The 20,634-nt window shown below is 39.1% G+C and overlaps 1 pseudogene; it reads left to right on the forward strand.

The window, feature by feature from the left end:
* Positions 1 to 581: 581 nt before the first annotated feature.
* Positions 582 to 9,353, forward strand: LOC790354 (large ribosomal subunit protein uL3-like; annotated as a pseudogene).
* Positions 9,354 to 20,634: the final 11,281 nt, after the last annotated feature.

Below are 20,634 nucleotides of genomic sequence, written 5' to 3' on the forward strand. Positions count from 1 at the left end.
TTAATGTATCTGATTTCTTAAAATTCTCTGCCTTCAATGAAACCTGAAATTTAATTTAAAGCAAAGTTCAAAATAAGATCTGTATAGCATCCATGCCAGTACTTTCACTTTGAAGATTTAAGACCTGCTTCAGCCTGGCTTTTTTTTTTTTTTTCTTTTTAAACAGGAATGAAAAGAGTAAACATCAGAAAGAAGGGATTTTAGCTCAAGTAAGTTGAAAACTCATAAGAAATTATCCATCTGCTTTGAATGAATCCATGCATTCTGTTCTTGACAAATTGCTTCTCAGAATAATGAATTTAAAGGCATTATTTCATGCCCACTATCATTATTCTTGGAACAATACAGGAAATGTGAATGATGGCATGACCAAAGACAGATTCACAGTTCCATTTCCAAAATGGTAGATTCTGGAAACTTGTGTGATATTTTTAATAAGTTTGAGAACTGATTGTTAAAGTAATGGACAATGACCATATTGGATGAAAAGTGAAGATTATTGAGTATCAATATGAGTTCCCTGGGAGGAAACCAATCCAAAGTAACATAAAGTTGCTCTACTGGCAGCATCTGATGGCAGGATGCCTCACAGGAAGTTCTCCACTCCCAGGCATGAGTCCCTGGGCTACCTGCCGTGGAAGTGCAGCAGCTGGCACCACAGGAAGGTGAAGAGCTTCCCCAAGGATGACTCTTCCAAGCTTGTGAACCTCACAGCCCTCCTTAGCTACAAGGCTGGCAGGACCCACATCGTGAGGCAGATCGATATGCCAGAGTCCAAGGTGAACAAGAAGGAAGTTGTGGAGTCTGGGCCCATAGTGGAGATGCTGCCCATTGGGACTTCGGGCATTGTGCACAGTGGAAACACCTAGAGGCCTCTGGACCTTTGAGAACGTCTTTATTGAGCACATTAGCAATGAGTGTAAAGGGCCCTTCTGTAGGACCTGGCATAAACCTAAGAAGGCCTTCACCAAATAGTACAAGAAAAGGCAGGATGCAGATGGCAAGAAGCAGCTAGAGAAAGACTTCAGCAACATGAAGAAATACTGCCAGGTCATGCATATCATCACCCACACCAAGATGTGCCTGCTTCCTCCATCCCAGAAGGCCTACCTCAGGGACATCCAGGTTAACAGAGGCACTATGGCCAAAAGCTGAGCTATGCCCATGAGAATCAAATGTTTGGCAGTATCAGATGATTGATGTCATTGGGGTGACCAAAGGCAAAGGCTACAAGAGGTGACCAGCTGTTGGCACACCAATAAGCTACCCTGTAAGACCCACCAAAGACTGCACAAAGTTACCTTCTTTGAGTTGTATTATCTTGCCTGGGTAACCGTCTCTATAGCTCTGGCTGGGCAGAAATGCTACCATCACCACACCACGATCAACAAGAAGATCTACAATATGAAACAAGGATACTTCATAAAGGAGGGCATACTGATCAAGAACAACCTCTACTGATTATGATCTGTTTGACAAGAACCCCCTGGGTGGCTTTGTCCACTGTGGTGAAGTGACCAATGACTTTGTTATGCTCAAAGGCTGCATGATAGGAACCAAAAAGCAAGTGCTCACCTGCAAGTCTTTGCTGATGCAGACCAAATGGTGGGCCCTAGAGAAGATGACTTCAAGTCTATTGATCCCACTTCCAAATTTGGCCTTCACAGCTTCCAGGTTGTAGAGGACAAGAAAACATTCATGGGACCACTCAAGAAGGACAGAATTACAAAGGAAGAGGGGGCCCAATGTCAGAACAGATTGTACAACTGGCAGTATCTCAATAAAATTATTTTCCAGTGCAGAAAAAATTTTAAGAATACTCTTTCACAAGCAAAGAAAAATATCATATAAAACTCTTGAAAATAAAGTAATAAATATTATTTTGAGCAGTAGTACTCTTAAGAGGATTATTTAAGTATTGATTAATGGCTACTGATGAGCCTGAATAAAACTTCTACCATAGCACTACAGTTTTCTGCCTCTGTTTGGCACTATTTAATCACTGATTGGATGAGAAAAATGGTCTTCAAGTCACACATTAATTTTAATATCAGTTATATATCTAAAGCTTCAAAGATTTGTTAGAATGATATTCTAAAATAGCTAAAGCCCCTTGAACCAAAATCAACAAGGCAATGATCAAATATATACAAAAATAATCTAAGAAGTCATACACAGCCCACTATGAAAATTCTGGTTTCATAATTCGGTTCAGTTGCTCAGTCATGTCTGATTCTTTGTAACCTGATGGACTGCAGCACACCAAGATTCCCTGTCCATCACCAACTCCCAAAGCTTGCTCAAACTCATCTCCATTGAGTCAGTGATGCCATCCAGCCATCTCGTCCTCTATCGTCCCCTTCTCCTCCTTAATCTTTCCCAGCATCAAGGTCTTTTCCAATGAGTTGGCTCTCACAACAGGTGACCAAAATATTGGAGCTTCAACAAAAATACTTTCCAGTGAACATTCAGGGTTGATTTCCTTCAGGATTGACTGGTTTTATCTCCTTGCTGTTGAAGGGACTCTCAAGAGTTTTCTCCAACACTGCAGCTTGAAAGTATCAACCCTTCAGTGCTCAGCCTTCTTTATGGTCCAACTCTCACATCCATACATGAATACTGGAAAAATCATGATGTCAGCAAATAGATGGGATTTAATGCTAATGAAGATTACAAAATGAGAAACTGTAGAATAGAAAAATGGAAGAAATAGAGCTAAACCTGAGACATTTTAATATTTTGAGGTCAAATAAAGAGATAAGGGAGTTTGAGAAGGAGGAATAAGAAGAAAAGTCAGGAGAATATGGTGCTATAGAGACAAGAGATGATTTCAACAATGAAGAACTGGGACTTCCTTGAGCTAAAACTCTGCATTCCCAATGCAGGAAAACCAGGTTCATTCCCTGGTCAGGGAACTACATCCCACATGTTGCAACTAAAGATCCTGTGTGCCACAACTAAGACTTCTGTGAAGCCAAATAAATAATTTTTTTTTTAATTAAGAAGTGATCAGCTAAGTAAGATATTGCCAAGAGGTTAAGTAAGATGAGGAAAAATAAGTGACCATAGAACTTCTACTGGTCACAGAGAACAAGATAATACAGACTAACCCATTCACTAATAACTACAAGAAATAAAACATTAAAATAATATGCAATGCCTAGTGATAAACCTGACAATAGACAAGCAAGACCTATACACTGAAAACTACAAAATATCACAGAAAGAAACTGAAGGACATGCAAATAAATGGAGAGATAAGAGAGACAATGCATTCATCTTTTGGGAAATTAAGTGATTTTAAGTTGTCATTTTCCTCAAATGGATCTATAGGTCCAATGCCATTCCAGTCAGAATTCTAGCAGACGTTTGTTTGTTTGTTTGGTAAAAAGTTGGAGACTTAATCACAACATGCTTTAGAAATGCCAAGGATCTACAATAGGCAAAAAAAATTTGACAAGGAAAACATTGGAAGATATTATCAGATATTATCTGATTTCAAGAGTTATTTTAAAGTTTAAGTAATAAGACAGTGCAGTATTATATATATATATATATAAATATATATATATAGTCTTATATAAAGTTTAAGTGAATAAGACAATGCATCAAGAGAAGCAAATGAATCCAGAAACAGAATGGAGAGTCCAGAAATACTTCCATACAAATGAGGTCAGTTGTTTTTCAACAAAGTTGCAAAGGTTGTTCTGTAGAGAAAGAATAGTCTTTTCTGTAAATATTGCTGTACTTATTTGGGAGTCCATCTTAAAAATAAAAAGTGAATTTCAATCCATTCTCTGCATGATTTACAACAATTATTTTATGGTATAGAGTAAACCTAAATTCAAGAATAAAAACTATAAAACTTCTAAAAGAAAATAGGAGAAAATCTTTAGTTAGACAATGATATGTATGTGTGTGTGCTCAGTCACCTCAGTTGTATCCAACTTTTTGTAACCCTGTGGACTATAGCCTTCCAGGCTCCTCTGTCCATTGGATTCTTCAGGCAAGAATACTGGAGTGGGTCGCCACGCCCTCCTCCAGGGGATCCTCCTGACCCAAGGACAGAACACATGTGTCCTGTGCAGCCTGCACTGTGGGCAGACTCTTCACCACTGAGTCACCAAGGAAGCCCCAGGCAATGCTATATAAGACACAAAAGCAAGATCTAATTAAAATTGTTAAATAACACTTCATCAAAGCTGAGAATATCTGCTCTTCAAAAGGCAAAGAATTTTAAAAAAAAGCCCCAAGTTTGAAGGAAATATTTTAGAATTATATATTTGATCAGGTATTTATATCCAGACTATTTTTAAATGGAAGGAAGACTCTCAATACTCAATAATAAAGGGCTTCCCTGGTGGATCTGTGGTTGAGAATCCATCTGCCAGTGCATGGGATTCAGATTAGATTCCTGGTCTGAGAATTAAGATTCCACATGCTGTGGGAAAAGTAAGACACGCACCACAACTACTGAGCCCCCTTGCCACAACTATTGAAGTCCACACACCCTACAGACTGTGTTCCACAGCTACAGAGTAACACAACTAGAGAAAGTCTGTGCACAGCAACAAAGAACCCCCTTGCACCAAAGATTCAATGTAGACAAAAATAAAAATTAAATTAAAACACACAGACACGCACATACAAAAACTTAATAATAAGTATACACAACTCAACAGCAAATGGGCATAAGACATAACAAAAAACTTCACTAAGGAAGATATATAGCTGGCACACAAGTAAATGGAGAGTTATTCAATATTGATCATCACCCAGGAAAATGCAAATTCAAACTGTAATGAGATCTTACTGAATACCTATTAAACCAGCTAAAACTTGAAAGATTGGATATATCAGCTGTTGGCAAAAAAAAAAAAAGTGAGACAATTGAAACTCTGTACAAAGCTCACAGGGATGTACAATCAGTTTGAAAAATAGTTTGACACTTTAAAAATTATACATACATCTACCATCAGAGTCAATCATTCTACTGCTAAATGTTCACTCATGAGCATGTATGCACACTCAGTCGCCCACCTGTGTCCAACTCTTTGTAATCCTATGGACTATAGCCCATCAGGCTCCTCTGTCCATGGGATCCCCCAGGCAAGAATTCTGGAGTGGGTTTCCATTTCCTCCTTGAGGGGATCTTGCTGACCCAGGGATGGAAATTGCATCTATTCTTCTGCATGCCCTGCATTGGCAGGCGGATTCTTTACCACTGTGCCGACGGTGAAATGAAGGCAAATGTCCACGTGAAAACGTGTTCAGGGATGTTTATAGAATCTATAACATCCAAACTTTTAAACAACCCAATGCCTATAAAAAGATGAGCAGATAAAGAAATTGTGACATATTCACACAACAAAATGCCTTTCAGCAGTAGGAAAGCATGAAGAATGAATGCATACAACAATATGGATAAGTCTTAAAGCTAACACGCTGAGTGAAAGAAACCAGATAAAAAAGAATACATGGCTATGATCTCATTTACACAAAATTATTTAAAATGAATGCCAATCCATAGTTGCAGAAAGCAGATATTCCTAGAGGCTGGGGGTGTTCAGGGAAGGTGAACAGGCAGAGAACATAAAGCGGTCCAAGGAAAATTTAGGGGCTGGTTTTATGTTTATCTTGTCTGTGGTGATGATTGTAAAGGTGCCTATATATGTTAAATTTGTCCAACTGTAATTTATTCTTTTCTTTATCCATTAACTTCAATAAAGCTTTTAATAGTAAATGTAAAAACATCTTTTTCTCTATGGGAATGAGAACCAAGGGAGACTTTTATTGTGCTCCTTCTTAAAACTTTTGGATTTGTATCATGCAAATGTTTCTTCTCAAAGTGAAATTAATTAAAAATTTCTATCCAAGATGCTCCACATAAGATATTTATCTTGGTATCATTCATCACTAAAAACTTTCCCTTCTTTTTAGTCTTGTTTAAGAAACAAAATTCTGTCAACTCTTAGAACCGTCTTTTTTTTTTTTTTTTTGCTTTCTGAAAGGTTTTATTCCTGCATATTCATTAGAAGTATTTCCAAAATCATATTACACCTGCACTGCACCTAAATACATCTTATTCGTTCAGTTCTTTTTTTTTTTAATTTTATTTTATTTTTAAACTTTACATAATTGTATTAGAACCGTCTTTTGAATCTGTAATATTTCTCCACTATTTCCACAGCTCTTGTCTCACTTTGCCAACTTTACAAAGATCACCTTCTGGTGAAGCCTTTCTTAATTCTCCCAGGCAGGTGATTGCCTAGGCCTTTGACTTGATCTTTTGACAGATTTCTGTAACAGGTTTTGAATATTTATTACAACTTTTTGTTTCTATGCCCATCTCCCCCAAACAATGTCTCATTCTTGTTCAACGAAAATCTGTTTCAGTGAATGTGAAGAATAGCTAGATGAAAAAGAAAAATTTCTCCTGGAAATATTACCAAGGGGTGATATAACTGTTTTCATCTGTTTTAAAAGCTATCATTTTTAGATAGATATTACTTATTTTGTGTTTTTTTAAGATATAAATGGAAAATAAATGGAAACAATTGGAAAATAATTTTAATCAAAGAAACATTTTATTTTAGGTCATTAACACATAAAACCAGTAGATTTAAAAGATTAAACATTATAGGCAAACAAAAGTTTCTTTTATATAACATACTCAGTTTTTGCCCTTACCCCTTGCCAAAGATAACCAATATTGTGGGTTTCATATATATTCTTCCAGACTATAAAATTAATTTATTCATCACCAAATTTCCCCCAAATAAAATAAGTTGTCCCATGCAGTGATGGAGGTGAGTTCCTTCATCATAGCTAGCCAGATGTCCAAATGTTATAAAGACTCGCAATGCAAAACCTGTACAGTAAGTTCCATACATACAGACAAATTCTGTTCCAAGAGCGAATTTGTAAGTTCAGGTTGTTTTTAAGGACAACAAAGTTAACTTGGGTACCCAACTATCACAATTGGCTATATAGTACTATGGTGTAATAGGTTTGTAATACTTTTCACACAAATAATGCATAAAAACAAAAAGAAAAAATAAAGAAAAAATGTTCATCTTTCAGTACAGTACCTTGAAAAGTACAGTAATACAGTACAATAGCCGGCATACAGTATAACGGATGGCATTGAGTGAACAGGCAAGAAGAGTTACCGACTGGGGGAGGGAGAGGATGTAGGCAATGGTAGAGCTGACAGGTCATCAGCAATAAGAGATGAAGGGCAAGCTGAAATGGCACTCAAGTCTGATGTTGATGGAATGCACATTCACATCTTTGAAAATTTGCAACTTGACGGTTTGTATGTAGGGGAATTACAGTATTAGTTAGAAATTTGAATTTGGTCTCAAATATGTCTTCCAGGAATATTATTATGTAACTATATATTTCTACACCTGCAAATAGTTATATTTTGTCCACTTCACCATTCTCAAATTGGAGCAACTATTTAGAGCCCAAACTCTTAGGACTTTGTATCTTAAAAAATATCTGTATTCAAGTAACACTTCTACTTCTTCATTGTCTTCCAAGACTCCCAGTTTTCATGCTTTTAATAATTTTATTCTTTTAAGATCTGCAAGTGACGACATAGAAATATTCTGCCATAGCCTTACTAATAACCTTTTTCAGAGTGTTTGACACCACTTTTTTGGAATGAAACTAAGCTGTTCTCTCTAAATGATCTGGCTATAAATATGTGGTTTTGTGATTTATAATAAAAATATATATCCCCATTTTTGCACAGAGCTCCTAAAACCCTTTAGAATTTCCTAAGTGGTGAGAGTCAAAAAGGTGTCTTTGGTACTTCAATGAGGTGACTTTTGGACCTCACCTAAGGATGGGGATTCTTTGCTGATGGAGCCAAGCAAGGGACTGGAGGGTTGAAATTTTCAGTCCCACTCCTCCAACCTCCAGAAAGGAGAGAGAGGCTAGGGTTTGAATCAGTCACCAATGATCAAGGATTAAATCAACCATACCTATGTAAGGAATCCTTCATAAAAACCTAAAAGGATAGAGTTCAAAGCTTCTGGGTGTGTGAACAACACATGGATGTTCAGAGAGGGTGGCATGCCTGGAGAGGGCATGGAAGGTCTGCATCCTTTCCCCATGCTTTGCCCTATATTGCTTTCATTTGGCTGTTCCTGAGCCATACCCCTTATAATAAATCCATATTCTAGGAAGTAGAGTGTTTCTGTAAGGTATGTGAGCTGTGCTAGCAAGTCAATCAAACCCAATGAGCCTCTGATTTATATAGCACATTGGTCAAAATTACAGGTAAGGCAATGGGGATGGATATGATGCTATCCCCAGGTATATAGTTTCAGAATTGAGTTGAATTGGAGGATATCCAGCTGCTATTTGAACAGTTGTTTGCTATTGGTGTGGGGAAAGCCTCTATCTCCCCTACACTGGACTTGATCCAGGAACCCAAATATGAAACCCACATATGAAAAACCCATACCCATTTTCATATGTGTCATTTTCTAATTATAGACCTGTCAACAAAGAAAATAATGAACACCATATGTGAAATAGATGGCCAGTCCAAGTTCGATGCATGAAACAGGGCACTCAAAACCGGTGCAATGGGACAACCATTGGGATGGAATGGGCAGGGAGGTGGGAGGGGAGTTTGGGGTGGGGGACACATGTACACCCATGGCTGATTCATGTCAGTGTATGGCAAAAACCACTACAATACTGTAAAGTAATTAGCCTCCAATTAAAATTAATTAATTAATTTAAAAAAAAAGTCAATCTAAGAGAAAAATGGAAACTTTTATTCCAGCCAGCCTAAGGATTATAACCCTTAGAGATAGTCTTTCAGAAAGTTCTGAGGACTGTTCTGCCTGTTAGAGGTCAAAGCACAATTATATTAGTTTTTAAGACAAAGGGTTTGTGGACAAGGAATGTCACCTACCATTCCAGAAACAAAGAATGTTGCCCAATAACCTAATTCTATAAGGATCAAGCCATCAACCACAGTAGTTGTCTACTGACAGGGAAATCAAGATAGAGATAAGCAGAAAGCATTCTCTAATTTGAATACTGTTAGGATGCATATCTAAGGAATAACTTCAAGGAACCCAGATCCTTGCATCTTCCCATATATAGAAAAATGATGAAATAATTAACCTGAGATATCTGTTTTTTGTGTGGTTAGCAGTAATCTTTTGATGATCTGCTACATGTACTTCTGCTTTGTTTTTCCCCCAGCAAAAATACTCCTATATATCCTGGCATCTCCTGAGAGGAGTTGGTCTTCAGAGCCATTCCTCAGAGCCATCAGAGAGGTTGTCTCCTGGGATGTAGTCCTCAGAGACATCCTCAAGTAAAACTGAACACACAACTTTTAGGTTGTGCATTTGCCTTCGGTAGACAGGTTATACATCAAAGTAACATATTGACAGTTTACATAGACCAACAGGGTGAGTAGCAAATCATTTTGACTCCTTATAAGATTGAGAAATGAATGCTATCTATTAAGGAGTTACCTTGTTGGTGCCAAGAGGAAATTGCCTTTCCATTTCTCTCTTTCTTTCTTTTGACTTTTTTCTTTAAGTAGACATTCCTGTGTATCCATGGGGATCTGCATAATGCATAATACAAATGTATAGTTCCCACTAGATGGGAGGGGATAATGGCTCAAATGGGCAGAGGGAATTTTATACTTAAGAAACTTCTTAGATGGCAGAGGAGTAAGTGGACATGGAGTACATCTCTTTCCACAGATACATCAGGAATACATCAGACACAGAAGTGTGTGCAGAACACCAGCTGAGAATAGACAGGTGTACCTGACTAGTGGAAAAGAATATAGAGACCCATGCAAAACTCAGTAGGATGAAGATACTAGGGGGAAAAACTGGAGTGTTAGTAGAACTGGACCTGCCCTCAGCGGGTGGGGGAACTGAAGAAGGGGTCTGATTCCCACATCAGGGCAATTGTCTGAGTCAGAGGAAAAACATTTAAGGTTGAGAGTGAAAGAGCTGATCTGTGGCACCCTAAATGGAATGAGAATCAGACAGTCCTTGCCGCAGCTATACATATCCCGGACAGGAATGCCTGTCCCCTGAAAGGTGCAGTGGCTGGGAGCTGGAGTTGAGGGGTTGTAGAGCAATCCCAGGGCGAGCTATGCTGTTGACTGTGGAGAGACTGATCGAGGGGATGTGAGGGAGGAGATTGTGGTGGGAAATGCCTGTGGAGGAAAGCTGGGCAGCCATGGAAGCAAGGCGATAATGCTGAGTCATGCATAGGGGGTAGAGCCATCACCATAGCCTCTCTCCCCCCACATGCCATCATTGGCAGCTGAATAATAGAGAGGCTGGCCCACCAAGTGCCTGACGAACTGAACTACAGAATAGGACCCCACCCAGGATGCTCCTTTAAGTGACTGATGCACTAAACTACAGAGTAGGACCCCAGCCAGGGTACCCCCTTTAAGGGCCTGGCACACTGATCTACAGAGTAGGACCCCAGCCAGGGGGACCCCTCTATGTGCCTTATTGCTGAACAACAGAGAAGGACCCCAAGCAAGGGAACCCTCTCAGTGCCTGAACGGATGGAGCTACAGAGGAAGACTGGCAAAGAGGCCTTCTGATCACCAGCTACAAGAAGCTTGATAAAAGACTCTGATAGGGCCATAACTCCTTCAGCAGAGGCAGTCCATGTTCCTGAACACTTGGCACCACTAGAGTCCCTGCGAGCCAAGCAGCTGTGCCACCTGCATGCTCAACTCTCACTAGGGGCAGAGCTGCCATAGGCAAAAAATGTCTTGGGTCTATGCACACAGGGTCACTTTGGTAGTGTCCAACTCTTTGTGACACTGTGGCCTGCCAGGCTTCTCTGACAGGGAAGGGGGTTCTCCAGGCAAGAATACTGGAGCATACTGGCCAAGGCTGGTTGCCATACCCTTCCAGAACACTATATTTCCTGCTGCCCTAGCTTCCAACTCCCTTGAGTACCTGGTGCTGCTAGAACCTGTACAACCCTAGAAGCTGCATCAACTCCACACTTGGCCCTCACATGGGAAAACCCAAGTCCTCCAGGGCAGCCCCAGGAAAAAAAACACAGTGGACGACCCACAAGCAGAGGTAGAAATAAAACCACAATTGAAACCCAGGGGCAGTGTGGCTAAGGAAGAAGACTCAAAACATTCCCACCAGCTCTTGTACAAGCTCCAGATTAAATCCACACGATAAACTGCTACTGCCACTGCTAAGTCGCTTCAGTCGTGTCCGACTCTGTGCGACCCCATAGACGGTAGCCCACCAGGCTCCCCCGTCCCTGGGATTCTCCAGGCAAGAACGCTGGAGTGGGTTGCCATTTCCTTCTCCAATGCATGAAAGTGGAAAGTGAAAGTAGGAAGTCACTCGGTCATGTCCGACTCTCACCAACCACTTGGACTGCAGCCCACCAGGCTCCCCCGTCCCTGGGATTCTCCAGGCAAGAACACTGGAGTGGGTTGCCATTTCCTTCTCCAATGCATGAAAGTGAAAAGTGAAAGTGAAGTCGCTCAGTCATGTCCGACTCTTCGAGACCCCATGGACTGCAGCCTACCAGGCTCCTCCGCCCATGGGATTCTCCAGGCAAGAGTCCTGGAGTGGGGTGCCATTAGGCAAGCTTTATGCATATGGAATATATAAAATGTCATTGAGAGCTCCCACAAAAGAAAACGTAATAGTTCTGATACTTGTAGACACTGGAGGCAAGAACAAGAGGAGTAGAACCAGATTAGACTCTGAGCTGCCCCCACAAAAGGTCCAGGGACCAGCATAGAGTGGGAGGGCATCCTAGGAAGGTGAGGTGGACTATGACTCCCAGGGAGGGAAAGGACTCTGACAGCAGTGACTCAAGAAAACCTTTATATTCTTATGTTTTGACTTGTTCTGTGGGTTCTTTTGGATTTTTTTTTTCCTTTTCCCCCAACTCTATTGTAGTTGTAGATTTTATTGGCACTATGAAATCTAATTAAGCTTTTGAACTTTTTTTTTTTCTCAGTCACATTTTTTCTTGTTGTTATAAACCTCTGTCTCTACATTTGGCTTTTGCAGTTCTGAGGAATTTTTCCTATATTTTTTTTTTCTTTTTTAATTTTTCATTTCTTAAACCTATTATTATTTTTTCTACATGTATCACTTTGTTTGCTTTTCCTACTGTTCTTTTCCCCTTGTAGTTAATCTTTATTGTATATGAATCTTCATCTACCTCTAATTAATTTTGCACATCTATTCTTTCTTTTCTTCTTCTCCTTTCCTCTCAACATAATTTTAAACTTTAATTTCATTGCTTTATTCCCCACTTGGCACCTTGCTTTAGCTTCTTTTCCACTTTGTGATTTAGTTTTGTTCTCAACTGAGTAAATAAAATTTTTTATTTCCTTTGTTAACCAGGGCAGTCTATTGTATTTTATGTTTGTTGGACTGTTTTGACTTTGCTCATGGCTGTATAATATGTGTATATTCCATTATTTTGATTATTATTTGCCTGATTTTGTAACTGCCATTTGTCTGGGTTCATCTTTGGTTTCTCATTTCTGAATATTTGTTTTAATCTCACTTAGTGCCTTAAAAAAACATTTGTGGAATCTTTGCTCCTGACCAGAGATCAAGCCCTGAACCTTTGGAGTGGGAGCACTGACTCCAAGACCCTAGACTACCAGAGAACTAACCCTAGGGAGTACCAAATACTGAGAACTCACACAGAAGAAACCACTTGAATCCAAGACCTAGCATCACCCAACTAACAGAAGCATCCTGTGAAGGATGCCTCATCTATACAACAAACAAAACAAAAATACAAACCCAATCATCAGCAGACATGATTACCACCTCACTCAGCCTTGCCCATCACAGGAAAACAAACAAACAAACAACAACAACAAAAAAAAAAACTCAGCACAAATCTTACACTATATGTAGCTTACACAAACCACTGGACCAAACTTAGGAGGGCAGAAACAAAAAGAAGAAAGAACTTAACCTTGAAGCCTGGGGAAAGACCTCAAATACAATAAGTTAAAAAATAATAATAATGAAAAGGCAGAAAAATACTACACAAATGAAGGGACAAACAGAAACACAGAAGTCCAAACAAATGAAGAGGAAATAGGCAAACTCCCTGAAAAAGAATTCAGAATAATGATAGTAAAGATGATTATAAACCTTGAAAACAAAAAGGAGAAAGTGCAAGAATCAATTAACAAACACCTAGGAAAATTAAAGAATAAACATACAGACAACACAATTATTGAAATTAAAAATGCTTTAGAAGGAATCAATAGCAGAATATCTGAAGCAGAAGAACGAATCAGTGAGCTGGAAGATGAAATGGTGGAAATGACTTCTGAAGAGCAGAATAAAGTAAAAAGAATGAAAAGAACTGAGGATAGTCTCAGAGACCTCTAGGAAAATATCAAATGCACAAATATGTGAATTATAGGTGTTCCAGAAGAAGAAGAGAAAAAAAAGGGTATGAGAAAATTTTTCAAGAGATTATAGTTGAAAATTTCCCCAAACATGAAAAGGAAATAGTCTGTCAAGTCCAAGGGGCACAAAGAGTCTCATACAGGATAAGCTCAAGAAGAAACACACCAAGACACATACTAATCAAACTAATAAAGACTAAACACAACGAAAGAAGATTAAAAGCAAAGGGAAAAGCAACAAGTAACATTCAAGGGAAACCCCATACACTTAACAACTGATCTTTCAGCAGAAACTCTGCAAGCCAGAAGGGAATGGCAGGATATATTAAAAGTAATGAAAGGGAAAAATCTACAACCAAGATTACTGTACCCAGTAAGGATCTCATTCAAAATTGATGGAGAAATAAAAAGCTTTCCAGACAATCAAAAGTTAATAGAATTCAGTACCACCAAACCAGCTTGATGACAAATGTTAAAGGGACTTATATAGTGAAGAAATACAAGAGAAGAAAAAAGATCTACAAAATCAACCCCAAACAATTAAGAAATGACAATAGAAACATATACATCAATAATTACTTTAAATGTAAATGGATTAAATGCTCCAACCAAAAGACACAGACTGGCTGAATGGATACAAAAACAAGACCCATATATATGCTGTCTACAAGAAACCCACTTCAGACTTAAAGAAACATAAAGACTGAAAGTGAGAGGATGGAAAAAATATATTCCATGCAAATGGGAAGCAAAAGAAAGCTGGAGTAGTTATCCTCATGTCAGACAAAATAGACTTTAAATAAAGAAGATTACAAGAGATAAGGAAGGATATTACATAATGATCAAGGGATCAATCCCAGTCAGTTCTGATGAAGTGGATGAACCTAGAACCTATTATATAGAGTGAAGTGAGTCAGAAAGAGAAAGATAAATATCGTATTCTAATGCATATATATGGAATCTTATAAAATGGTACTGATGAATTTATTTACAGGGCAGCAATGGCAAAACAGACACAGAGAATAGACTTATGGACATGGGGAGAGGGGAGGAGAGGGAGAGATGTATGGAAAGAGTAACATGAAAACTTACATTACCATATGTAAAATAGATAACCAACAGGAATTTGTTGTATGGCTCAGGAAACTCAAACAGGGGCTCTGTATCAACCTAGAGGGGTGGGATGGGAGGGAGATATGAGGGAGGTTCAAAAGGGAGGGGATATGTATACGTATGGCTGATTCATATTGAGGTTTGACAAAAAAACAACAAAATTCTGTAAAGCAATTATCCTTCAATAAAAATTTTTTAAAAGTACATTTTAAAGAAAAGAATCTTCTTGTCCTGTCTGGAATATAATTTTATGTCATGAGCCCATAACACCTATAAAACTGTCCAATTCATTGTGCATGCAGAAATGTTTTAAAATTTCAGAGTTACTAAATAGCTGCAATGTTTGTGTACTACCAAAATAATAATTATTATATTATAAAGTAGTGTACAAGTAAAATAGCAGATAATGATTTGTAGCACAAATAGTATAAAAATATAATATCTTCTAGATTAGGTAAACTTTTAACAGCATTTTTTCTAAGAATAAAAATAATGTCCACTTGTGTTGCTAAAATTTTCTTCTGAGCCAGAAGGAATATTACATATTTTTCAGAGATGTGTAGTATGTTACTTAGATATGTGTACCCTGAAAACACTTGATGGATTCAGGGTGCAGGAGGGAAATTATCACTAGTGTGCTTTGATATGATCAAAGGGTATGATTAAAATCTACCCAAAGGACTTCCCTGGTTCTCCAGTGGTCAAGGATCTGCTTTGCAATGCAGGGGACCTGAATCCAACCCCTGGTCAGTGAACTAAGATCTCACAAGCTGTGGAGCAACCAAACTCATGTTCCACACTGGAAAGTCCATGTGCTACAAGTACCGTAGGCTGTACACTTCCACTACTGAATCCACATGACCAAATGAAGAGCCCATGTGCCACAGCCAAGACCTGACACAGCCAAATAAATTAAGTAATTAAGTGTCAACATTTTTTTAAAAGTCCACCTGGAACAATGTCTCCAAGAGTTATTTTTTTCCCTTCACTCCTTGCCTTCTAACTAGATGTCAATTTGGATTTGTGTTCCTTTATCTTGTCTTGGGCAGAAATTAGTTCAAGAGAGCCATTCTAGATTTGATACAAATTAAAAGAACTAAACAAGATTGGAGTATTTTAACACTGACTTTTAAAAAACTAAAATACAAAGTTTTGTATAATAATCCAATACATTTAAATTAAATAAAGTAATGACTTAATAAAGCAAAGGATTGCACTGTTTACTTTCTTTGTTTAATAAAGCTTTTTGTCCCATCAAGATAAATATTGCCAGTGGCCAGTCAATACCTATAAGATTGACTTTGTATTTCTAGCATAGAATTGATGACATGTCTCAGTTTGGCCTCTTGCTTCAATCACTTGCTCAACAGCATCATCAGTGTTTTTTTAATACAACCTGCATCTTCAAACCTTTGTGATTTGGGGATAATTATCTCTACAGCAAAACATTTGACATTATATTTTATGTGAAATGTACTATGCTAGTTTCTGGAAATATAAAACTGGATAAGCCAGAATCCTTAAGAAGATGAACAAATATAAAGAAATATAAGTATATTAAGAAACAGGCCATATAGTATGGACAACTGCTATACGAGTTGCGTAGAAAGTGTAATAACAGCTTAAAACGGTACTTCCATATCCTCTACTTGAAATAGCTGTTTGACATTTTTCTCATAAAATACTTCTGACCCTTCAAGAAATAGCACAATGACTCCATCTCAATGTTGTTTCAAGAAGGAACAGATCTAGAGCTGACCAGGAGGGTGGCAGGTGGTTCTGAAAGTCCCTTCCTCCACAGATGCACCAGACGTTCAGCTACACAAGTCCCTCTGAAAGAAACCCATAAACTAGCTGAGCGACTCCTACACATTAGATGAATGAGGAAATCCCCATAACAAAATGGGTAGGAAAATCTAAGACAAGCTCTAGCCACAAATCCCATCCCCAGCACAATGGTATGTAATCAGAAGGGAATCCCAAACTCCCAGCTTCCCTCAGCAGTGAAGAGTTTGACTGTACATCTGGTACCTCAAACTTTATAGCTACCACCTGAGGCAGGCACCCCCAATATAAGCCCATAGGACTGTAGCAATTTAAGAAGCATTTTCTATGGTGCAGAGGCTTGGAACACTCTCCAAGGCTATTCCTAGGACTCAGCACAAAAGGAGCAGGCAGAAATAACACCTCCCAATCTTTCCTTTAAAGAGATTTGTCTGCATACTTTACAGATGTTGCCTGGGGGTCCCGTTTGTTATTTAAGAGCCTTTAGGGGCTGACTGCAATCTTCCCTAGAAACTTTCTTCTCCCTTTGATCCACTCCAACAATAAAATCAAGTTGCTGGTATCTTCCTGCTTCCCTGGTGGCTTAGATGGGAAAGAATTCACCTTCAATCCCTAGGTTCTTCTGCACAGCAAAAGAAACCATTGACAAAATTAAAAGGTAACTGATGGAACTGGAGGAAAATATCTGCAAACCACATATCCAGTAAGGGGTTAATTCATAAAGTTGACAAGAAACCTGTTGGCTCAGTTGGTAAAGAATCTGCAAGAGTCTCCCCGCAATGCAGGAGACCCAGGTTTGACCGCTGGATCAGGAAGATCCCCTGGAGAAGAGAATGGAAACACACTCCAGTTTTCTGCCTGGAGAATTTCATGGACAGTGAGACCTGGCGGGCTACTGTCCACAGAGTCACAAAGAGTCAAACGTTACTGAGTGACTAAAGCCTTCACTTCCATAAAACATAAGAACATAAAATCAAATAACACAATAAAATTTGACAAAAGACTTAAATTAACATTTATTTAAGAAAAGATATATAAATGGTCAAAAGGTACATGAAAAGGTTCTCAATATCACTAATCATGAGAGAAATGCAAATCAAAACAACAATGAATGATACTTCACACCTGTTCAGTTCAGTACAGTCACTCAGTCATGTCCGACTCTTTGCAACCCCATGAATCGTAGCACTATAGGCCTCCCTGTCCATCACCAACTCCCAGAGTTCACTCAGAATCACGTCCATTGAGTCAGTGATGCCATCCAGCCATCTCATCCTCTGGCGTCCCCTTCTCTTCCTGCCCCCAATCCCTCCCAGCATCAGAGTCTTTTCCAATGAGTCAACTCTTCTCATGAGGTGGCCAAAGTAATGGAGTTTCAGCTTTAGCATCATTCCTTCCAAAGAAATCCCAGGGCTGATCTCCTTCAGAATGGACTGGTTGGATCTCCTTACAGTCCAAGGGACTCTCAAGAGTCTTCTCCAACACCACAGTTCAAAAGCATCAATTCTTCAGCGCTCAGCCTTCTTCACAGTCCAACTCTCACATCCATACATGACCACTGGAAAAACCATAGCCTTGACTACATGGACCTTTGTTGGCAAAATAATGTCTCTGCCTTTCAATATGCTATCTAGATTGGTCATAATTTTCCTTCCAAGGAGTATGTGTCTTTTAATTTCATGGCTGCAATCACCATCTGCAGTGACTTTGGAGCCCAAAAAATTAAAGTCTGACACTGTTTCCACTGTTTCCCCATCTATTTGCCAGGAAGTGATGGGACCAGATGCCATGATCTTCGTTTTCTGAATGTAGAGCTTTAAGCCAACTTTTTCACTTTCCTCTTTCATTTTCATCAAGAGGCTTTTTAGTTCCTCTTCACTTTCTACCATAAGGGTGGTGTCAGCTGCATATCTGAGGTTATTGATGTTTCTCCCAGCTATCTTGATTCCAGCTTGTGCTTCTTCCAGCACAGCATTTCTCATGATGTACTCTGCATAGAAGTTAAATAAACAGGGTGACAATATACAGCCTTGATGACCCCTTTTCCTATTTGGAACCAGTCTGTTGTTCCATGTCCAGTTCTAACTGTTGCTTCCTGACCTGTAAGTAGGTTTCTCAAGAGGCAAGTCAGGTGGTCTGGTATTCCCTTCTCTTTCAGAATTTTCCAGTTTCTTGTGATCCACACAGTCAAAGGCTTTGGCATAGTCAATAAAGCAGAAATCGATGTTTTTCTGGAACTCTCTTGCTTTTTCGATGATCCAGCAGATGTTGGCAATTTGATCCCTGGTTCCTCTTTCTTTTCTAAAACCAGCTTGAACATCTGGAAGTTCACGGTTCACGTATTGCTGAAGCCTGGCTTGGAGAATTTTGAGCATTACTTTACTAGCACGTGAGATGAGTGCAATTGTGCGGTACTTTGAGCATTCTTTGGCATTGCCTTTCTTTGGGATTGGAATGAATACTGACCTTTTCCAGTCCTGTGGCCACTGCTGAGTTTTCCAAATTTGCTGGCATATTGAGTGCAGCACTTTCACAGCATCATCTTTCAGGATTTGAAATAGCTCAACTGGAATTCAGTCACCTCCACTAGCTTTGTTATCTAGCTATTATCAAAAAATCAAGAGATAACAAATGCTGGTGAGGATGTGGAGAAAAGGGAATCCTTGTACACTGTTGATAGGAATGTAAACTAGAATAGCCACTGTGGAAAATAATACGGAGGTCCCTCAAAAGTTAAAAGTAGAACTAATATGCTATCTAGCAACTTAACTTCTGGGTATATACCCAAAAAAAGAAGTTAAGTTGCTAGACAGCATATTAGTTCTACTTTTAACTTTTGAGGGACCTCTGTATGAATATATCCATTATTTTGATGTATGTAACACACACACACACGACATTATTCAGCCTTAAAACAGGAGAATGGAGAAGGAACTGGGAACCCACTCCAGTACTCTTGCCTAGAGAATTCCATGGACAGAGGAGACTGATGGGCTGCTGTCTATGGGGTCGCACAGAGTCAGACACAACTGAAGCAATTTAGCATGCATGCATACATTGGAGAAGGAAATGGTAACCCACTCCAGTGTTCTTGCCTGGAGAATCCCAGGGACAGAGGAGCCTGGTGGGCTGCCGTCTATGGGGTCACACAGAGTTGGACACGACTGAAGCGACTTAGCAGCAGCAGCAGCAGCAAACGGGAGAAAATCATGTCATTTGCAACAACATGAATAAACCTGAAGGGCAGGTAAATTAAATCAGACAGAAGAAAGACAAACACAGTATAGTATCATTTATATGTGGAATCTTTAAAAAGAAAAAAAATCAAACTAATAGGAACAGAGAATAGAAAAACGGTTGTCAGAGTCTAGGGCAGGCAGGGATGTGTGGTGATGGGAGAAATAAGGAGAAGTGGTAAAAGAGTACAAGTTTTCAGTTATAAGATAAAACATAACTGAGGATCTAATGTTGGACATTTTGACTATAGTTGATAACACTATGTTGTCTAACTGAAACTTACTAAGAAAGTAGAATTTAAATGTTCTCAGCTAAAAAAAAAAAAAAAAAAGAATATATGAGAGGTGAACAGAGCCAGACATCCTGGAATGTGAACACAAGTGGGCCTTAGAAAGCATCACTATGAACAAAGCTAGTGGAGGTGATGGAATTCCAGTTGAGCTATTTCATATCCTGAAAGATGATGCTGTGAAAGTGCTGCACTCAATGTGCCAGCAAATTTGCAAAACGCAGCAGTGGCCACAGGACTAGAAAAGGTCAGTTTTCATTCCAATCTCAAAGAAAGGTAATGCCAAAGAATGCTCAAAATACCGCACAATTGCACTCATCTCACAAGCTAGTAAAGTAATGCTCAAAATTCTCCAAGCCAGGCTTCATCAATATGTGAACTGTGAACTTCCAGATGTTCAAGCTGGTTTTAGAAAAGGCAGAGGAACCAGAGATCAAATTGCCAACATCCACTGGATCATTAAAAAAGCAAGAGCATTCCAGAGAATCATCTATTTCTGCTTTATTGACTATGCCAAAGCCTTTGACTGTGTGGATCACAATAAACTGTGGAAAATTCTGAAAGAGATGGGAATACCACACCACCTGACCTGCCTCTTGAGAAACCTATTTGCGGGTCAGGAAGCAACAGTTAGAACTGGACATGGAACAACAGACTGGTTCCAAATAGGAAAAGGAGTACGTCAAGGCTGTATATTGTCACCCTGCTTATTTAACTTATATGCAGAGTACATCATAAGGAATGCTGTGCTGGAAGAAGCACAAGC

Source organism: Bos taurus, chromosome 19 (genome assembly GCF_002263795.3).
Source record: "Bos taurus isolate L1 Dominette 01449 registration number 42190680 breed Hereford chromosome 19, ARS-UCD2.0, whole genome shotgun sequence".
In the NCBI taxonomy this organism is placed as follows: Eukaryota; Metazoa; Chordata; class Mammalia; order Artiodactyla; family Bovidae; genus Bos; species Bos taurus.